This window comes from Manduca sexta, chromosome 7 (assembly GCF_014839805.1).
Source record: "Manduca sexta isolate Smith_Timp_Sample1 chromosome 7, JHU_Msex_v1.0, whole genome shotgun sequence".
Lineage (NCBI taxonomy): Eukaryota > Metazoa > Arthropoda > Insecta > Lepidoptera > Sphingidae > Manduca > Manduca sexta.
In genome coordinates this window covers 10,526,601-10,548,490 of record NC_051121.1, presented here as the reverse complement: position 1 = coordinate 10,548,490, position 21,890 = coordinate 10,526,601, and the positions used below count along the sequence as shown (strand labels likewise).

General features: G+C 35.4%; 1 long non-coding RNA gene across 1 annotated transcript; it reads right to left on the bottom strand.

Moving 5' to 3' along the window:
- Nucleotides 1–13,289: 13,289 nt before the first annotated feature.
- Nucleotides 13,290–18,602, bottom strand: LOC119193844. Its single transcript, XR_005114082.1, has 2 exons — nucleotides 16,222–18,602; nucleotides 13,290–15,708 (listed from the first exon to the last, which is right to left on the bottom strand). It is a non-coding gene; the product is annotated as an uncharacterized LOC119193844 (long non-coding RNA).
- Between the last annotated feature and the right edge of the window lie 3,288 nt (nucleotides 18,603–21,890).

Genomic DNA, 21,890 nt, shown 5'->3' with positions numbered 1-21,890 from the left:
ATCCAGCAGTTCTTGTTTTTCTATTTAGGTATAATTTCAACCCCTTTTTTGGGTTTTGTTATTTGCAGACTCCATTGATTATATTTATACAATTATAAAATAGAAACTTCTGTGGTAAGACACGAAATAAGAATTATGTTGTTAACAAAGAGAAAATAATGACTACGATTTAATTGCTGACGAAAATTTGACAGATGCAGAAGTTTTTTTTTCTAAAGTGACTAATGTCAATACTGATCATGCTGCCAAATGGGAAGTATAAATAAGTTGGAATGTATTTACTACATCAATGTTGAGAATTTAATAATTAAAAATCATTTTTAATTAAACTGCGTATTACATTATTTGATTTTTTTTTTTGTTTCATAAATTATGCTGCGTAAAACGACACATAAATATCATTTTATTAAAATTATGTAAACGAAAACATACTTTTTATAATCTATAGCAAATTAACTGCTCCTCAACTGAGTTTTCCGTAAAATCTTTTAATGTACGTTTGAGAATGCCATTTAAATTAAGTAGCCTGTTAAATTTAAGTAGGCCTCAGACAAGTTGGTTGGTTGAGTAGCGTTTCAGTATTCGGGCGTTAGTCTGCAAAAAGTAGCGTAAGATTTCTAAGTGAATCATTTAGCCACCTCTTCTGCTTTCTAACCTTGTTCCATGTAATAGCATCTCTTTTGCCAGCCATAAGCCGAGTATTATCAACATTTAAAAAAAAATAATTACAAGCTACCTTCTTACCTCGTATTGTTTTCAATTCTCTAACTATATTCTGCTCTTGGCTCATTATTTTGTTAAAGACTTGTTAATACATTTTCTCTGCTCATTTCATTCTTAAAGCGTTTACCTTCTTTTTCCAGAGTTGAAATCAACTTTTCTTGTAAATTCAGCTTCCTATTTAAAATGTATGTGGGAAAAGGAACGTGCGCGGGAGTAGGGGGCTCGTCCGGGATATCAAATCTGTAGTTTTTCCACGACGAACGCTGATTGCCACATACTTACGAGGAAACCGGCGTGCCACGTGCTGGCTAATTACAAGTTTAGTTCAGGAAGCATATTATTTTACGACAATAGTATTTCGACGAAATGGCGGAGGAAAATGCAATTACGTGGATGGAATGCGTAGTATCGCAGAATTTAGCGGCGTTAATAAAACTTATTCGTCTGTTAAGTGGGCCCAGGACGTCGAGGACAACGCCGAGATATTTAAATGGACAGAACAACAACAACTAATAATAGCCCGGAGAACGCTGACGGGTACCGCACAGTTATGGCTTAGATCAGAAAAAGCGTTTAAGACCTTCGAAGAACTTAAAACGGCTATTATTAAAGAGTTTCCTGATACAGTTAACAGCAAAGAAATGCACGAAATAATGGCTGCACGAAAAAAGCGTAAGGATGAATCGTTCTATCAATATACGCTGGTCATGAAAGGATTAAGAAAAGAGTTAAGTTTCCCGATTACATATCAATACAATACATAGTCGATAGAATCAGTGATTACGAATCTAATAAGGCTATACTTTATATGGCGTGACGACGTACAGTGTATTGAAAGAGAAATTAGCAATTTACGAGAAAATGAAAAGCAAATCTATGCGTTATAACGACAGTAAGAAGGATTTTTACATCCAATAGAAAAGGAAAGTATTCCATTTGATACTCTTCACTTTGACCCCGTAGAATGATAACAGACAAAGTGACAATGGCGTTAACCTTTACGCCGCTACAGGAACCGCATTCACAAGTAAGGAATTTGAACAATATTGTAAATATGAAAATATTACTCATGTAAAAATCACTACCAGTGTACCACGGGGCAATGGGTAAATAGAACGAGTACTTCGAATCATTATTCCAGTTCTGACTAAGTTGTGTGTTGAGAATCCCACTGTATGGTACAAACATGTGAGTAAGGTGCAGCAAGCAATAAATCGTACCTTTCAAAGTGCTATAAACACAACTCCTTTTCAACTTTTAATTGGCGTCAAGATGCGGAATAAGGAAGATATTGAAATTTTGGAATTATTAAAGGATGAAACGATATCCCAATATGATGAAAATAGAGAAAACACCAGGTTACAGGCAAAGGAACAGATCTTAAAAATTCAGGATGAGAACAGAAAACATTTTAATAAACATAGAAAGGAAAGTTCGATATATGCAGAAGGTGATTTAGTGGCTATTAAGCGAACCCAGTTTGGCCCCGGACTTAAATTTAAGCCGAAGTTTTTGGGACCATATAAAGTTATAAAATGTAAGCGTAATGATCGCTACGACATAGAAAAGGTGGACAGCTCCATAGAGAGGTCTATGAAGACCTCCAGTTCGGCTGATCAAATGCAACGATGGCCAGGAAATGATAATTAAGATGTGAAAAATAAAAACATATAATTATATTATATTAATAAGTACATTAGTTGAAACAATTATTAAAATAATTGGTAATGAAGATGCCCCTATTAATTCTATTTCGGTTAAAGAAATAAAAGCAACGTCAAGTAATAAATTCCCTTCATGTTCATAATGAATTTAAAAACTATAAATATTATACAATGGAATGCCCAAAGTCTGAGTAGTAACAAACATATATCCATTAATTGCCTTTATAGACACAATATTCGTATTGCTATAATTAGTGAAACTTAGTTAAAATCTGAACAAAATATTCAAATAAAAAATTACCATGTTGAAAGGAATGATTGTGGTAACAAACACAATGGTGTTGCAATTATACTACATAAAAGCAATATTTACTCTAAAATTAAATTCCGATGGTCGACCACACATCTGTTTCAAGAGGAGAGACTCTCAAATGTTATAAAGGCAAGGGTGGCTGGGCTCGCATGTTTATATCTCGTTTGGAGAAGTTCCCTGAAAGGCAGAGGTAGCAGACTTGTCATCAACCTACGCGTGAACGCTCCTCAGGTGCTTCGTGCTCATCAAAAGCGAGGTACGCGGTGACAGCTCCCCCTACTCGTGAACCGACCACATGCGTCAGTCGACAGAAATGCGACACGAAAAACCAACGTCAACATTGACGAAATATTGACACGTACTGCTTCAAAGGAAGACAGTTGAATGATATTGAAAAACAATTGTGCCACACTAGGAGGCCCAAATTATGTTTTCATGACTATAACAAACTACGATATACCCTTTAAGTAAAAGATGTATTTTTTCGTGAATTTGAAATATTGTTTAGAAGTTACATCTCGAAAAAGAAAACTAATGAAAAACATAGATACGTGCAAAATTAAGCTTTTGCAAGTAGGAAATATAATGCCGCACATCAAATCATTAGTACTTCGAACTCTTATAAAGGCATATTTACGTAATCATGACAGAACCCACAGGAAAACGGTGGACCTCTCTAGAAAAATCTATAGCTATTGCTATTTACAAAAAGTCACCTCGAACATATAGAAATTTACAACTAATAGCTTTACCAAGCATAAGAACTCTACAAACTCTTCTTCGTAGAATAGAATTGGAGTCAGAAATTGGACCAACTATAATGTATCATCTAAGAATGAAAGCTGCAAAATAAAATGCCAAGAACCAGATGTCTACATTGCTTTTTGATGAGATAGTTTTGAATAAACATCTTGTCTGTAATTCCAGAACGAACAAAGTAGTAGGGTTTGTCGATTTAGGTTAGAACCAATACAGATCCTGAGAAATAGCCGGCCGTGCTATGGTATTCATGCTTCAAGGCCTCTACAAAAAACAAATAACCAATGGCATATTACTTTGTTAGAGAAACTATATCATCACAAAGACTCGCTGTTCTTATCAAAGATATTATAAAGGCTGTTACTGATATTGGTTATCCTATGGTCACCGTAGTTTGTGATCAAGGACCTACAAATATTAGCAGTTTAAATTTACTTAAGAAGTGGTGTGGTAAAACAACTAATTTAAATTATTTTCTCTTGGGTAATGAAAAAATCTTTATAACGTTTGGTATTCCTCATCTATTAAAATCTGGAAGAAATAATAAAAGAATACCTACATAATAATATAAAAGAATACCTTAGTGAAACTAAAGAAGTCTCCAAAGGCTAGATTAAATCGAAATTATGTGAAAACGCGCCTTAACTGTGTGGAAGAATATTGGCAGAAATATGAGCAGGCTTATGAAGATATAATATGCAACGTGCCGACGAAGAAGGGAGCAAAAATACCCCACATCGAAAAAAAAACGAGTTTTATGAACACGAAGAAATTAATATCTATGTGGCGGTACAGTTAGTGCATGTACCGCCATCTTGTCAACATCGCCGGAACTGCAAGAGGATCGATGCAGTGACACAACCGGAGTGATAATCACACAGCAATCACGATAGATGGCGACATCGATCCTGAATCACGCTTGCACAATTTGCGCGACATGCAGTATATATACCACCTCCGAATAGGAACTATCGGAGGGGCCGCGGCCGGTCAGGCGCAACATCTGCCTGACTGGGAATCTTCCCCTTCCATAGAGAAACGCAACCACCTGTTCCTCTACAGTGGCGTCTACCTTAACGCCGCCAAATCTATATTTGTATATATATAAAAATGAATCCCTATTTCCTTTGGCCACGCCATCACGCGTGAACGGCTGGACCAATTTCAATATATTTTTTTGTTGTGTTTGTTATTGTCAGGAGAAGGTTCTTATGAATCTTTATATTGCAACCTAGAAGGGTTACAAATAATGCTCTATCGCCAACATCTAGTGGAAATCAGCAAACCCGTGGGATGTTACCGAAAATTCAATTACCCATATACAGCGGACAGTATGAAAACTGGATCTCTTTTGATGACCTTTTCAATACACTTGTGCATATGAATAAATCCTCAGAATAAATCCATCTTTTTTTTTTCAGAACAGTTCAGAGCCCCTGCGCTGCAACAGATAATGCCAATTCAATGTTGGTTGCCATACGAATGTCGTCAGGTGAAAAAAACATTTACCTTGTTTTGGACATAATACAAATGTCGTAGTTGAAAAGGCACTTAAGTTATCTTGCGTTAAAGCGTATAAGCTACGAAAAATTTAAATGCGCAATAATGTTTCAGATGAATCAATTTTGAAAAAGTCTGGTCTCCCTTCTTGTTTCCGACCACTGTAATGGTACTATGTCTTCTGTATAATAAAAAAAGTTTTCTATAATTATACTTTGTTTTTCACTGCAATCCAACAGGTTAAGGGCCCAAGTCGATTCCATAACGCAGTGAATATACAGTGTCAAAGTATATTTCATCGTTTTTTGAGAAGGTACGTAAAACTCAAATGTACCACGCGGCCGGCTCCGCACTTGTTCAATTTGAGAAATTAAAAGGTATCGAGAATTACTCAACATGGAAAATGTACGATGAAGATGAACATTGATTCACGAAGATCTATGGGATTGCATTACTGAGGAGTGTGATGCCGTGCAAGACAAAGATTACGAAAAGAAATCATTAAAAGCATTGGCTAAGATCTGCCTGTCTGTAAATGCACCTACATTTCTTCGTTATTGATGATTTTACAAGAAAAACCTTTGTATATTTTATGAAAACAAAAGATGAAGTGTTCGAACACTTCAAAAATTTCAAGGCAATGGTGGAAAATGAAACTAATCATAAAATTATAATTTTCTGCAGTAATAATGGTGGTGAATAATATATAAACTTGAAATTAAAGGCATTCCTTAAAAACTGTGGTATCGAGCATCAAACAACGGTCGCCTATTCGCCGCAACAAAATGGTATAGCGGAAAGAGCCAACAGAACCATTGTTGAGAAAACAAGATGCATGTTGCTTGATGCAGGCCTAAGTAACAAATTCTGGGCAGAAGCTATGAATACTGCCATCTATTTAAAGAATAGATCGCCAACTAAAGCCGTCTTAGGAGTAGTATCTGAAGATAAATGGCGTAACAGAAATTTCTTTTCTAGATTTCGCTAGGGACTTGTATTTGCCAGCGTTGCGCAATGCTTTAATTATATATTTGCTTCTTCGATGCGGGATTACAATGCCTTTTTCTTGACTTTCTTTGAGTCGTGGTGGATTCATTGGCGTTGGTAGTTTAAGGTTGCTTTATTTTATGTGGGGATGTTTCAGGTTGTACAGTAAAATCGGTTAAAGAAGAGGACAAATTTCTATAACGGGTCGCATTTCCGTTCGCGTCTTCAAATGTGGGGTCTTTATCACTTAAATCAGGGTCACTTTCAAAAGAATTAACAGGTGATTCGCAATGATTCGATTGTGGGATAGCTCTACCACTCTTTGTAACTAATTGGCTGGTACTCGCAGCATCTGCAATCATATCAGGTAATCTCGTTAGGCTTCACATTTTGTGCGTTAGATGAAGAGGACGAACTGGAACTTAAGGTGCTAGAACTTGAGGAGCTGGAACTTGAACTATTACAAGATGACAAATATATTCTTTGTTCTTTAATAAGTCTTCTGGCGAGAGTATTTTGATAAAGAATCGATTCGTTGTCTGAATCGCCATATCGTTGCTAAAAGTGCGCTTCATGTGGTAAACAACCTAACTCTATAAATGTATCTGAATAGGAATCAAGAAGTAATTGTATTGACTTTTGTGTTTTGATGTTAATTTAAATAATCTTTTGACAATACCCTGGCCTTCGTAAGGTTTCCAGCTTAGTATAGTCGAACAAACACATTTTACCACCATTAATTGAATATTAACTTGTTTCTTATTTTCAAAAGAACATTACAGTGTTATACTAACTATGTAGATTGACAATTACATCTTCTAAAAAGTGAATATTTTTATGTGAATTCTGAATAGGTATTTTACTATTGGAAACGTTCTCTAGATATTGCAAAGTATTTAAGGATATTACATTTATGTCAGCCCCTAAATAAATTTTACGGCTTAAATAAATACTGTGACATTTCAATTTAATTTGCCATTTATTTTTGAGATTAGACTTATTTTTAATATCAATAGAATTAATAACGAAGTCGCTGTGGTTTTGTTCCCAATGATTTACATTTATATTTGAATTAGACATTAGGGTAATATTAACAGAACTTACTTGATTATTCTTAAACAAAACAGTATTGTGCAAAGTGGTTCGGCTTCTTACAAGTTGTGCATATTTTTTCATAAGCTAGACATTTGAAACGGAATATTTGGCCGCAACTTCTGTAGGATGTTCTACTCTTGTTGAAGTTGTGTGATGTTCTTAAGTAAACTGAAGAGGAAATGTTGCTGCGCTCATGACTATTTATTTATTTATTTATTTGGACAACCAACAAAACATACACCATACATAACTGTAACATTACAGTAAATAATTGCTGCAGCCTCTCACAGCATGAACATATTATTACATACCAGTAAACAATTGGCTGCACCATAAGTGCAGTATAGTCTAAATATAAGACTGAATATAAAACTAGATTTAGGTTTCAACAAGCGAGTTCAATATTTTCTTTTTGAAGATAGAAAGCGAGTCATTAAACATGTCAATACAATTAGATTTTTCTACAATTCGGTTATATAATCTGGATAGGCGAGGGACAGGCGAGTGACTACCAATTAACAGAACTTACTTGACTTAACTATTGCTTATAAATAAACTTGTTTTTTTAAATTTGTGTCTATTTGATATTGGACTTTTCTTAACTTTTTCTTTGGTTGTTATCTTGACCTAGTGTTGGTCTTCGGTTCCTATTTTATTTGATATTTTTCTTGACAGTTCTATTTGCAATTTGTACTGCCTCATTGACATCGGCTGTTTTTCTTTGTAATAATTTTTCTTTTACGTTTGCATTTGTAATCCCAACGATGCACATATCTGACGAGTGACTTCTTTAAAGTATCAAAGTTGCAATTGCATGTCAAATTGTTAAGACTTGCCACGTATTAAGTTCTTAAGTCTTTAGGTTCTTGTGCAGAAGTTATAGCGATCTACGGTTTCGTTTTTACAAGTGTTAAATTTACAGACGAACTTTTCTAAGATGGATTTTAAAGTTTCTTGAGTTCTATCAACGTTGAATGAGTTGTACATTTCGAGACATGTGTCGCCGATTGCGTTGAGAAATATAGCCAGTTTTTTCTTTTCTGTGACTCTTTCTAAGTCGTTTGCTTTAACGTAAAATTTAAAATTTCTGATTCCATCTTTTCCATTTCTCACAGTTCGCGTAATCCGTCGCGACGAAATTTTCGATTGAGAGACATAATGTTTTAATATTGTTTGCAAGTAATAAATAATCACATTGATCGAATCAATCATCGTAACTTCTTACCAGCACTCACTAATAGGTATTATATTCTTTGTAATTTTGAATCGTTATTCTTATTGTTCATTTGTTTTAACTAAGTATATTCTAGTTCTATATAATCTCTTAAACATCATTTCAACCAGGCTTAGTCCAGTTGCATTATTTCGTGTTTTCCAAAAGCTCGTTAACAATCGGTAGTTCTTAACCTGCAAGTGCTTTTAATTTATTTTTCAATGTTTGAACATATCGTTCTGCATGACCATAAGTGGAAGGGTGAAATGATTCAGTATATCTTGAAAAAAATCCTTTTTCACGATATGATTGTTCGATTTCCTCTAAACAATTGTCTATCGTTATCTGACACTATTGTCATTAGCACACCGAAGGTGGCATTGTTTCTTTTAGAATTTTTACCGTTGAATTAAGCGTCATTGACTTTGTGGGTATCACTTTTAAACATTTTGTAAAAGCGTTCATAACTATTAGGAAATAATGATCTATAAATAGTCCAGCATAATCAAAATGAAGTATTTCGTGGTTTTCAATGAGGTGCTTAACATATTTTTACAATTCGGAGCACCGTACTTACTACAAAGTAACAACGGCAGAGAATTCATTGCCAACATTATTGAAAATGTGGCCTGAATGCAAAATAATTCATGGCACTACGGGACATCCACAGACCCAGTACAGTGTTCAGCGTACTAACTATGACGTAGAAATCATACTGCGTGTCTGGATGCGATATAATAATTTTACTAAATGGGCAATGGGCTGCTTCTTCATGGATAGTAAAAACACTTCTTTCCACAGAAGATCACCATTTAGTGCTCTATTTGGTTGCAAGCCAAAGTCGGGCTTACAAATTCTAACGCATAGTATTGCGACTCTAATAACTCGTTGAGCTATATAAGCGATGACAACTCCTGTATAAAGTTATTAAGGTTTAGTTCCCATTGCTTACGTGTTTCAGCATCTAACATGTAACGTGTAATGTAAATCATAATTAAATCTCCGTAGTGTTTTATACCTAAATTTAATAATTCGTGAATACATCCGGACATAGTGTCTTTTAAAAAGTGAGCAGATTCACAAATCATAGTAGTTGATTAAATAAACGTTTAAGGGTACAGTTTGTGTTGAAATGGTGATTTTGTATATCCCGCATTTCCTATGAAAAATGTTATTAGGAATGATGGTGCTGGCTGTGGTAAATATCTATGTTCAATTGTTAAAAATGTACAAGATGGATAGTCATCCATCAGTTATTTTGTATAAGCTGTACAAGTTATAATAGAAATATAAAGGTGAATCAATCAGAGAGCCTGTTTTATTGCCGTCAATATTCTAACATAGTTGCAGAAGTTGGTGGTTGTCAGCAAAATTGACGAAAAAAAGATTTTAAATTGCAGGTTTTTAACGGCACCGCGTATGACAAATGGAAGTTCAGACTCAAACTATTCTTAGAAATGAAAGACTGTTCTGAAGTGATCGAGTTGCAGAACAGGCCAGATAATATAACTGAACATAATTGGGAGGCGAAAGAAATTAAAGCAAAAACTATATAGTGAATATCGCTTCGAATTCACAACTCGAACTTATAATTTACGAAGCAAATGCGAAGGAAATGATCCACAAATTCGACAGCATATATGCGACGAAAAGCTCAGCCAATAAACTTTTGAGCAAAAGACGCCTACTCGACTTAAAAATGAATGAAAATGATGATCCTGTTGAGTTTTTAAACAAGTTCGAGGCACACATAAATAACCTAATCGGCAGTGGAGAAATTGTTATACAAGAGGACAAGCTAAACTGCTTGTTGCTTTGCGTACCGCAGTCCTTTTCTCAAATAGTGGACACAGTCAATAAATTACCAGACAAGGAATTTGTGATGAGAAAGAGAGAGAAATGATTTATGGAGGAAATAAAATTCAAGCGATCTAATCATGATTACTGTCTATATACATGACGTATAAGAGATGAAAACGTATACATAATACTATATGTTGATGATCTGCTTCTGGTTGGTTCAAATATTGACTGTATTAATTAATATAAGTAAGAAATTTAGTATGAAAGGCCTTAGAAGAATTAAACAATATTTAGGAATTAACATAGAATACAAAAAGGAATAAAAGAAAGTATACTTAAGTCAAGAAGAATATATAATAAATGCGTGTTCTTGTGACTTCCTCAAGACCATTTTGTATGATTGCAGTCCAGCGCCTAGACAATCCATCACGTATGCTTATGGCATTATTAGCTGATGGTGTGCCATCTTCACCCAAAAGTTCTTCAATATTTGGTTGGATGAGGATTTAAATAAAAAAGCGAGGACAATGAGAAGGTACTGTAAGAGATCTCTGACAGAAATACTAAACTTGAGAATGAGACTTCTCAATTACATTGACAACAAGAAGAATGTCTAGACCAAGGATGGCGATCCTTTATTCTTTAACGTGTTATTATTTATTTTAAAAAAATGGCCTGTAACATGCCATCCAGGACCGGTCTTATCTATCCGAATGCCCGTCCCCCTCTTCGTGAATTTTTAAGACCCAACTATATTTTTCTTCTTCTTTATTTTAAGGGGCTCAGCAAAGTGGCTTCTCCTCACCTGATGTTAAGCGAAGTGAAGCATAAAAAGAGATACATATACTTTGAATTATTTTGTCACGTGCCACCACTGGCACGCTATACCTGGTCTAGATACGGTCGTGAGAAGTTGTAATCTGTTGTGCTAAAGCTTGGGAAATGCAGTGATGAGTATGAGTGAGCTCTCAAACGCATCACTGAATTAGAATGCTACTACAAGAGGCCCATCGGCTCATTAATCAACTTGAATCTGATAAACTAAATCAAACTGAACCGGAGGGAGGAGGCGTTCAGTCGCGGGCAGCGTCCGGCACTGAGGGAGTTGTAGACCACGAGGGCCTCCTTGCGGCGAGCCGCCGTGGAGGTGTCTGCGCGTCTCACGTTGGGGGCCACGTCAGCGGAGCTTCAAGCCGTCGCGGCACTGCGTCCTGTCTTTGCACAGTGGCTGGACACCTACACTTTTTATAATTAATTTCCGTCGTCGGAATACGCCGGATCAGTCATTCTGCTTTCCCCTACAGCGTGGACTTAGGTAATGCAAGCGTTCGACATTGTCTAAAGTAGGGAAGTTCGTTCGTTCGTTCGTAAGTTCGTGTGCACTAATGACGTGATCTTCACTTATAACGTCGATTGATAACTAAGACTTCACTGAATCTAAATTGGCTCTCAATTCCACCTCGAATGTTGTGTATGTTTCGTAACCGTCATTAAACGTTTCACGTTTTATATACGTATCTAGTTGTTCAGTTTTATATGAGCTCATCATATATTCGTGATTTTTTTAAAATTTTGAGATTAATTCTTCTAAGCCTACTAATCTCGTTGACACGTAAGATTCCGTATTTTGTATCCGTCGGACTCTTTTAAAAATTACTCCTTCCTCTTTCTATCTGCTCCTTCAAATCGTCCATGACTCTTGAATCCGCTTCCATCTGAAATATTTCTACGTCTCCGATATTAAATTTTATTTGATCTTAAATTTATGTAAGTTTTTTTAATATGAAATACCGTTCTAAATTCGGGCATAGGTTTCCCGTAGTCCCGGTTAAATTGATTATCAATGTCGCTCAACACAAAATTGTTGTTAGAAGGGCATTAGTTGAAAACAACATACCAATATAGGCAACGTACCAATATACTCTAGGCCCTCTCTCTGCGAACATTCTTCCAGATTCGACTATAGCCAGAAATATTAATTTGCATAGGACGAAGGCTACAGCCATTCTAAAAAATATCTTAGGAAAATCTTTCATGGAGAGCACTAATCAAATGATGCATACTAAAAGATGCTTTTATTCAATAATAATGGATGAAACGACCAATCAAAGTACTTTGAAACAATGTTGTTTTACAGCTATTGTGTACAACCACGACATTAACCTCGTAGCGCCTATGCGCCTTTTGATAACCCAAAATAAACATGGCGACTACAGCCAAGAACTTTTTAAAAAAAATTATCAATTACCGCCCACGCGTCTTTTAGAAAGCCATATTAAAAAAATCAGTATAGATTTTTTATTTTTTGCGAGAGATACAAATAGTTTTATTTAATTTCTAAACGAAATATTAGAAAACAGTTTCCGGTATGCTACCATTGGCAGACGTCATTTTTAAGAAAATGGACGGCGGTATGGCTATCTCACGACAACGTGGTAAGTAAATAGTATTTTTTTACTATAATCCGTGACTATCAAGTATGTTTTTATGCAAAAAGTTGCTAATTAATAAACACCACTTAAATGGAATCAATTATTTCCGCAAAATCATTTATCATTTTTACCGCAAAATTTTATGTCTAAATGTGAAATATTATGTCTTTTATAAAGGTTGTCGGGTCGAAATTAGTATGAATAATCTTAATAGTTTTGTTTGTGGCTTTATGTCGTTTTGTGAAATATTTATAATTTATATAAAAAAAAATACTTGCTTTTTACTAACAATCCAATATTAAAAGCCTGGTTTAGAATTGCTTTAGGAACATATACATATAAGATGTTTTGTTCATAGGTTTGTGGGATGATGAAATTACATCTATTCTGAACGATGGTACTCTCGACAACTCAGAATTTGAAGACGAATGAGAAGAAAATGCAGATTTTGTATCAGATAACGGTGATAACGCAGAAATTATCTCGTCAGAAACCAGTTCAGAAGAAGAAATTCCTTTATCCGATTTAAAAAGGAAAGGGCTGCGGACCCGCGGAAGAATATCTGGCCTTGGTCATATACGCATTCGTGGAGGAACATCTCGGAGTATGGGACGTGTAGACATTCAGCATGCCGAGTCTAATATCAGGACCAACTCTGAAAGACCAGAATGGATTGAAGATGTTTTCATACCAACCGATGTACCGTTTACTCAGCCTGCTTACCTAGATTTTGAGCCTGTAAATTTCGCTGATGGTTTTGATTATTTTTAATAGTATGTTGATCATGATTTAATTCAAACCATTGTTGCCAAATATAATCAAACGCACTTAAAAAATTTCGGGAAAAATCTCTATCTCATAGAGTCTGAACTATATGTTTATCTAGGCATCACAATGATTATGGCTAGTATAAACTATCCCAGAATAAGGATGTACTGGGAAACCAAATACCGAATCCCATTGATTGCAGATAATATGCCTAGAAACAGATTTTTGCAGTTAAGAAATTCACTTAAGTTTGTTTATGACGATGATGTTTAGCGGAGAGAACCGCGGCAAAGACAAACTGTGGAAAGTTCGCCCTTTGCTTGAAAAAATTATGAACGGCTGCCGCAAGCAAGTAAAACAGAAATGTTTATTTTTCGATGAGATGATTATACCATTCACAGAGAAGTGCGGCATCAAGCAGTACATACCGGGCAAGTCTAATCCAACAGGTCTGAAAGCATTTGTACCAAATAAACACATTAATAATAAGGGTCTTTATTTTCTACAATAAGTACATACACAACAGTTTGGCGACGAGACTGTATTTCCGCTGGACTGGATTTCTGGACCGCGAGGCGAAACTGGTTACAACCAGTACAACCCATTAGTGCATACGTGACCAAGTGGCGTCCTACCTATTTTCTCTTCATCCAGGGGCTCCTGTCTTGTGTTGATAGCCCGCTTCACACCTTCCTTTATCTTATATACAGCAAAAATTATAATGGAAGCACAAATATCCCAAGTGTTTGCACTAATGTTAGAAATCATTCGGGGCATGCAGCAACAACAAGCAAATCTGCAACAAGCACTGCTTAGCCAAAGTGCAATTAAGATGAGTGGCATTACGCTACAACAATATGATGAAGCCACTGAATCATTTTCAAGCTACTTACAAAGGCTGCAAAATTACATTACCCTAAAAGGAGTGACAGACTCATATACAAAAGTACAAATATTTCTAAACTGTATTGGCCCAAAATATTACCAAATATTAAGAAATATTACTGCACCGGAAACACCAGAGTCAAAATCTTATGACATATTAGTAAGTCTGCTTGGCAACCATATTGCACCGGAGCCCGGAGAAGTGGAACAGCATCATAAGTTTTGTCGAATAGTGCAACAGGAATGTGAAAGCATTGCCAACTATGTAGCTGCACTTAAGGAAATTGGCGGTCAATGTAATTTCACATGTAAAAATTGTAAAACTACTACATTTGAGACGCACCTCAGAGTTCAATTTATAAGAGGATTGCGGAATACAGAAATTAAAGAAAGATTATTATGAGAATCTACTGATAAAACATTGATACAACAAATAGGACTATTATTATGTTCAAAACATTTTAGAAAAGCAATATTTATTCCTTATTGTATAAAAGAACAAAATAAAACAGCTTTTTAACATTATTTATTTTTAATCAAAGAATCCTGTATATTTATTAATGCACAAGCTATTATAATACACTCATCTAAATGTTTAAAGCCCCAGCATTCACAACTGAGTGATGTCTCAACATAGAAAACTCCATTATGCGTCGTATAGCTCTCTCTATATGAATTCTTAAGCTGGCTATTTCTTTAGTTTTTCGAGCCTCTGGCTTAGATAACTTGGAATTGGATTGAATACTAGGAGGCCTAACCAGTTTGTACCCTTTTTGCAATAACAGTTGTACGATGTGTTTGAAGCCTCTGTCAGCCAGAATAGAAACTCCAGGTGGTAAACTGTCCAAAAACTTGCTATTTTCCAATAATAATACATCACTTATTCGTCCAAAGTGATATAATTTTTTGGCAATCATTGGTATGTTGTTTTTAAATATTTTGCTAGCATATGACAAAGATATATCAAATTGATCTTCAAGCTGGGAAAACGGTGTGTCAAGTCTTATTTTACTTAAACATAATAAAATATGTTCCTCGGGCACCCCTGTTTTGTCTGTATTATATTGACTAGATTATAACATTGTTTAGGAATTCCAATATAAAACCTAGGGTTTGTTTTGATTAGCCTTAAAGTGTTTTCAAGTGATACTTGTCAAAAATCCTGTTTTTCTTTTTTTTCTCTTATTATACTAAGTTTTTTATGTAAATCTGTTTCATGTTTATTTTCTAGTTCACTATCTGATGTTAATTTTAACTGTAGTGACTGAACAGATGGTGATGAAGTGTATGATGCATCTGATATTTTGACAAAGTACTCACTAGCTGTATCTATAATACTTCCAGTAAGAGTAAAAGTAGAAGTATTCTCTAATGCTGTTTCTGCTTCCTGAACTAGAGCTATACATTGTCTTTTGTTAGTGGCAGATCTTGAAACACTTTGGAGTACTCTCTTTAATCTATTTGGTTGACATGAAAACTTAGAAGGCAAACAGTTTGCTTTCAAACGGACTTGCTTACTAATCTCATAATGTGATATTCCATGTAGTTTTCCATATCTTCAGGCAACTGAAACAAAGTTATGTTATCTCTGTTAAAAGTGTTAAAACAATAACCCCCTTATTCATAGACGTTTTTTATCTAACGACCGAGTAAAGCTGTGATAACAAGTCTGTTTCTCAGTGCTGACGGCATGGCAGTCTTCTCATTGCGTAGACATAGAGCCGTTGTGATTGGCTAATATTGAGATACAACAATAATAGCCAATCACAACGGCCCTATGTCTGTTTCTCAGTGCCATTGGGCACTGAGAAACAAGCTTGTTATCACAGCTTTACTTCGTCCTTAGATAAAAAACGTTTATGAATAAGGGGGTAAATTTATAGTAGCGACTGCATTAAACATAGAACAACAGATAGCATGTACTCATCATTTAAAAAAACCGATGTTACAAAAAACATCTCCTCAAAACACATTTTATATTTGACACATTAAAACATTGATTTTTAGATGATAACTGTTAAGGCCTGCCAACTACCTTCAAACAATAACAACATTTATAATACAATATATTACACTTACATTGAAATGATCTTCACAAAAATAAATCGTCGATTTATCCGAAGTAATTTTGGATCTCGTGCTAAAGTCAACCACTTCTTTCTTAAATCTTTTGATTTTGGCACATGAATAAATAATTTATCGGGATTATGTAGTGTGGAGTTTTTACATAACGGCACCGAACAATATTTATATGATAGCTCATTCATTTTACCTTCTTTCTCGATCCCGAACAAATTCGACCTGGCCACACTAGTCCCAACTGTCACGAATGTTTGTGTATGAGCGGATGACGTCACTCAGGGATAATGTCACGTGACACCGTGTTTTAACGCGAAATTGTAAATGAAAAAACAAATACACGGATTTTTTAAAATTAGAGTTTATTTCCACAATGAAAATTTAATAGACGCTATGAGTGAATAGTCCTCTATCGTTGTACATACATTAAAAAAAACTATTCCATTGAAGAATTGTGAGGTCCATGGTTAGACAGAGTTTAATAGTTGTTCTAATAAAAATAAGACTTTGGGCGGTACACCATTCTTGAATCAGGTTATCATCCGGAGAGTCACAGGGAGTTGTTTCATTATGAGGATTTTGAATAGCGCAACCGTTAGGTTGGGATGATGAAGGGGGGTTCACAATGGAAGTATGAGCCACTGCATCAAACGATTTTCCGATTACACCTTATTTCTATTGGAGCAAAAAACAGCTTTGACATGGGAGGAGTTTATAGGCGAATGATGAATGACAGAAGACGAAGGAAGGATTTGAGATTTTTGAGTGGAGAAAAACTGGCTATTTCAAAGTTGTGAGTGGTTTGATGTGACATCCGCATAAAACAATTTGGAAGAGGGATATCTGGATGAAGCCTCACGATAACTGATGTTATCCTGAGACATTTCTTGCTTAATAATTTGTTGTCTAGCATGTTCAGAGAACTTCAGGTCAGTAGCCTTATGATTACCACCTCTGCACAAATGGCAAGTTGCATTAGTCTCGGGAACGTCACAATTATCGCCATGGTGGGGCTCTCAGGAGCACCGAAAGCATCGGGAATTTGATCTGCATTGAGCACGGACATGCCCAACACGCAAACAATTCAGACATTGAATAGTTGGCAGCTGATAACAGGACATAGAAAGCGATGCGTGATAGCAAAAGCCCTCTCCGGGAGAACTTGCCCTGAGAAAGTCAAAACTACCGTAGAGGAAGGGGCCCGGGTGACTGTGTCATCTTTTTTAATTTTAAAGTTTAGTCTCCTAACTCTGAGGATTTGTCCACAATAAGGTGGAGTTACAAAATCTGAGACGAATTCTTCCAAAGACCAATCTGTCGGAATGTTTCTAACGACACCCATGCGAGTGACTTGAAAACGAGGGATAGTAACATCGAAATTATTTTCGGATAATACGATATTCCCTACAAAATTATTTGCTTCTTCCGCAGAACTAAATTGGACAGATAATTTATTACGGCCAAGAGACTTAATACCACCATCTATAACACCTTTAATATCATGTCTATACATGAATTGTGCAAATTTAAGAGCTTTTAACAACACTCCTGAAGAAGGATCCGACATAGACGTTGATATGAAAACCATAAAAGGTCCTCTGTCAGAAGCAGAATATAAGAGTTTTGAATTGATATCAAAACCGGGAACAGAAAAAAGGGATTGAATTGATTCCGATGGTTGTCTATTTTTTTTTATTTCACTAATGTGAACATGATCAGCCGAACGTTTCAGGACTGACCTATTACTTGTATTATTTGGATTCGATGTGCAATCAATGAACACAGCTAAGTCAGGGGGTTTCCCTCCTCCTCCGTCTGGAGGGTCTACGGAACTCATATCTTTATTATAATGATGGATTGAGAGTATCTTACGTAACGTGGTCAGCGGTTAAAGAAAGACACCGCCCAACAGTACAGACGATGTTTATTTTTATTTTTTAATAGCCAAATAAATAAGAACACGTAACTTTCCTGAGCAAAATTCCTGATGTCCAAAAATATTAAAGGTTTTCCAATATTTTTTCCTATAATTATTTAATAACATATCAATCACACATCTATCCAACGTCAACCGTCAGCCGTTTTTTTCTAACGTAGTCTTATATAATCTCTTTAGTGTCAACTGTCAGCTGTCACTTCTGGTTTTGCTCCTTTCGGAAACTATGTATACAATATACATATATAATGTTTTGTTTTTGTTTTTTCTTCCTAAATTTGTCTCGTATTTACTTTAGTATCTGTGATTTTTTATAAATTATTACTTTTGTTTTTGTACTTGTGTTTGTCAGCTGGTAGGTGGTGCAGAGTATTCAGAATATTTATAGTTTATATTTTTCTCCGCATCATTTAATTAATTTTATTTATATACTAGCGGACCCGACAGACTTCGTCCTGTCAAAAAGATTTGTAATATGACAGTTTTTTGTTCCTATCTATTTTATTAGTCACAATGCGATATCACTTTTGTTGAGTTTCAGAACGCGACATTACATTATATTCTGTGCTCCAACGCACACTGCTTTGATGTTAGGAACACACCTAAATTGCTTACGCAACAGTGAACTTTATACAATAGCAATAAAGCTCAAATTGACTACGTATTAGTTAGAAAACGTTTGTATGGGATAAAGAAAAGGACTGTTTTTAGGGTTTTTCCGGCAATTATTTGATATTTTGTCGCCGTAAAAACCATCCTCGAGCTTCGACGAATATTAAAAAAAAAGAATTGGCCAAATTGGTCCAGGCGTTCTTGAGTTATGCGCTTACCAACACACTTAGCGATTCATTTTTATATTATAGATTACTATATTTAATTATATTACTATTTTTAATTTATATATTATTTTAATATTATTACACTGTGTATATTAACTATGCTTTCCGACAGTGAGACATATCTTTCTGCAAATGTTTCCGTAGCTTCTTGCAGTGACGAAAGTTTTTTCTCAGCAGCGGATGGGCTTGGTGACTTGGTATACAATACATTTAATTTGCCATTCGGTCACTATTTCAACGTTTGTCATATCAATGCGCAAAGTGTACCTAGTCACTACAGCGAACTGTTAGAAACGTTCACAAACGCCAACGTTCATGCCGTTCTGATTTCTGACAGCTGGCTCAAACCTCACCTTCTTTCTACCCTTTACCCCTTCCTGATTTCATTTTGATTAAAAATTATCGAGTTGACAGGAGAGGGGGCGGAGTCGCTATATATTTACGTAGCGACCTGAAATATAAAACTGTAATATCTTCCTCTGCTTCTTATTTTGCTTATGCGGAATTTCTATTTCTTGAGGTTTGAGTCAAAGGAGTGAAAACCTTACTAGGTGTTATTTACTGTCCCCCATCTCTTGATTACTTCTCCAGTCCGGAAACAGTTCTGGAATCTATAAGATCAGAATATGCTCATCACATCATCATGGGTGATTTAAATACTGATCTCCTTGCCAGCCACTCTTCCCGATCTCGTAAACTCCTTACTGTCCTTAACTCTGCTAAACTGCATGTCCTACCACTGCAAGCCACCCACCATAATATGGATGGTCACGACAATTGGCTTAACATTATCCTCACCTGTGCTCCTTCCGTTGTTTTCTCCCACGGTCAATTTCCCGCTCCTGGCTTCTCTCACCATGATCTTATCTACATGTCTTACGCCCTAAAACCTCCCAAGTTCCCATCTGAGATATTGCACTTGCGTAGTTTTGGTCGCATTGATGCGGATAAGCTGAAAGGAGACGCTGCTAACTTTAACTGGGATCACCTACTGGCAGCCACGTCTGTTGACGATAAAGTCGCAATTTTTAACCGCACTGTCACTGCACTTTTTGATTCCCATGCCCCTTTAAAGAAACTTGAATTAAAACGTCCTCCTGCACCATGGATTACACATGAGGTTACACATCAGGGATCGTTCGGAGGAGAATAAGGCTGCAAGGAATCGGTATAACGAGATGGTACGTAATGCTAAACACATTCTCAGTAATATTTCTTCTTCCTCGCCAGCCAGTATCTGGAGTTTCCTCGGAACTCTGGGTTTTGGCAAAGTTAAAAACCTAGACCTCCACGGTTCGACTATTGGTTTGGATGACATTAATCAAAGACCGCCTTCTTAATAACTGCATTCGATTCGTATACAATCTAAATATGATCACATCTCCACCAATCGTCTGGAACTTAAATGACTACCTATTCGCACGCGCCGTTCATTGCGTGCACTTACCACTCTGTTTTCTCTGCTTACATAACCAACCCCTCATACTTATTTTTTCTCTAAATTTCAGTATCTGAGTAATAGTCATGATAGAAACCTTCGATCTTAACAATCTTCTTCTCAAGTGTCCCCCTCATAGGTGTAACTTCACCCATTCTTCTTTCGCCGTTCAATCTATACTTCTATGGAATTCACTCCCTATCGAAATCAGAAGGTCCACCACGCGGGTGGCATTTAAAATGAGAGTTCTTACTTTCAACTGCTACTGGAGAAAATGGCAGAATCGCCACCATGATTTATTATATATTTATTATAAATTATGTATCTATTTATTTATTTATCTTATTCTTATATACGTAATGCCTATATTTTTAAATTATTCTATTTTATATACATTATTATTATTATCATATTTATTATAACATATGCATACATTTAACCCTTAATAACCTAGAGTTTCAATTTTGATACCAATCTTTAAAACCGAATGTTCACATTACTATTAGTTTTGTTTATAGGTTCGCTGTACGTATTTTACTGTTGTATAATATTCCTTCCAACGAAATTAAAAAAAAATCGAATGTCATTATTGTTTTATTTTATCTATGACATATTACTTGCGCGGCAAAGTGAACAAGTAAAAACATTTTACTAAAAGTTTTGTTGAATACAAATTTGATAAATTTTCTTTTTCTGAAGAATATAAATACTTTTGAGGTAAGTGAATATATTACTTTCGCTATGATATAATTATTTTTTGCGAGTGCATGTTTTACTTGAAGAAACTAGTGCTATTTTTGTGAGTATCAATTTTGATACTTCAGACATTCCACCCTACATAAAACCTACCTACTAATTCTTTAGCTATAAAAATTTTTTGAACTTCCGTTTCATTATTTTTCTGCAGAGCTTGGTGTTGGGATTACTTTTATTTTTATTTTACAGGGTTTTGCAAATTTATATTCCCCTCTGCAAAATTTATATTCCCCTTTTTGCAAAGTTATATTCCCCTCTTTGCAAAGTTATATTCCCCTCTTTGCAAAGTTATATTCCCCTCTTTGCAAAATTTATATTCCCCTCTTTGCAAAGTTGTGTTCCCCTCTTTGCAAAGTTATATTCCCCTCTTTGCAAAGTTATATTCCCCTCTTTGCAAAGCTATATTCCCCTCTTTGCAAATTTATATTCTCATTAAAAAAAAACATGTTTATGTGCATTAATAAATTTCCTATACTTTTTCATCAATTTTTTTGCATAAAGGAATTTGTAATTTTTTTTTTTGAGAATGGGAATATAAATTTGCAAACGGGGGAATATAGCTTTGCAAAGAGGGGAATATAAATTTTCAAAGAGGGGAATATACCTACATATGCAAAGAGGGGAATATAAATATGCAAAACCCTGTATTATAGAAATTTATCAAAAATGCGACCAGAAGTGATTGAGAGCATATTGAAGC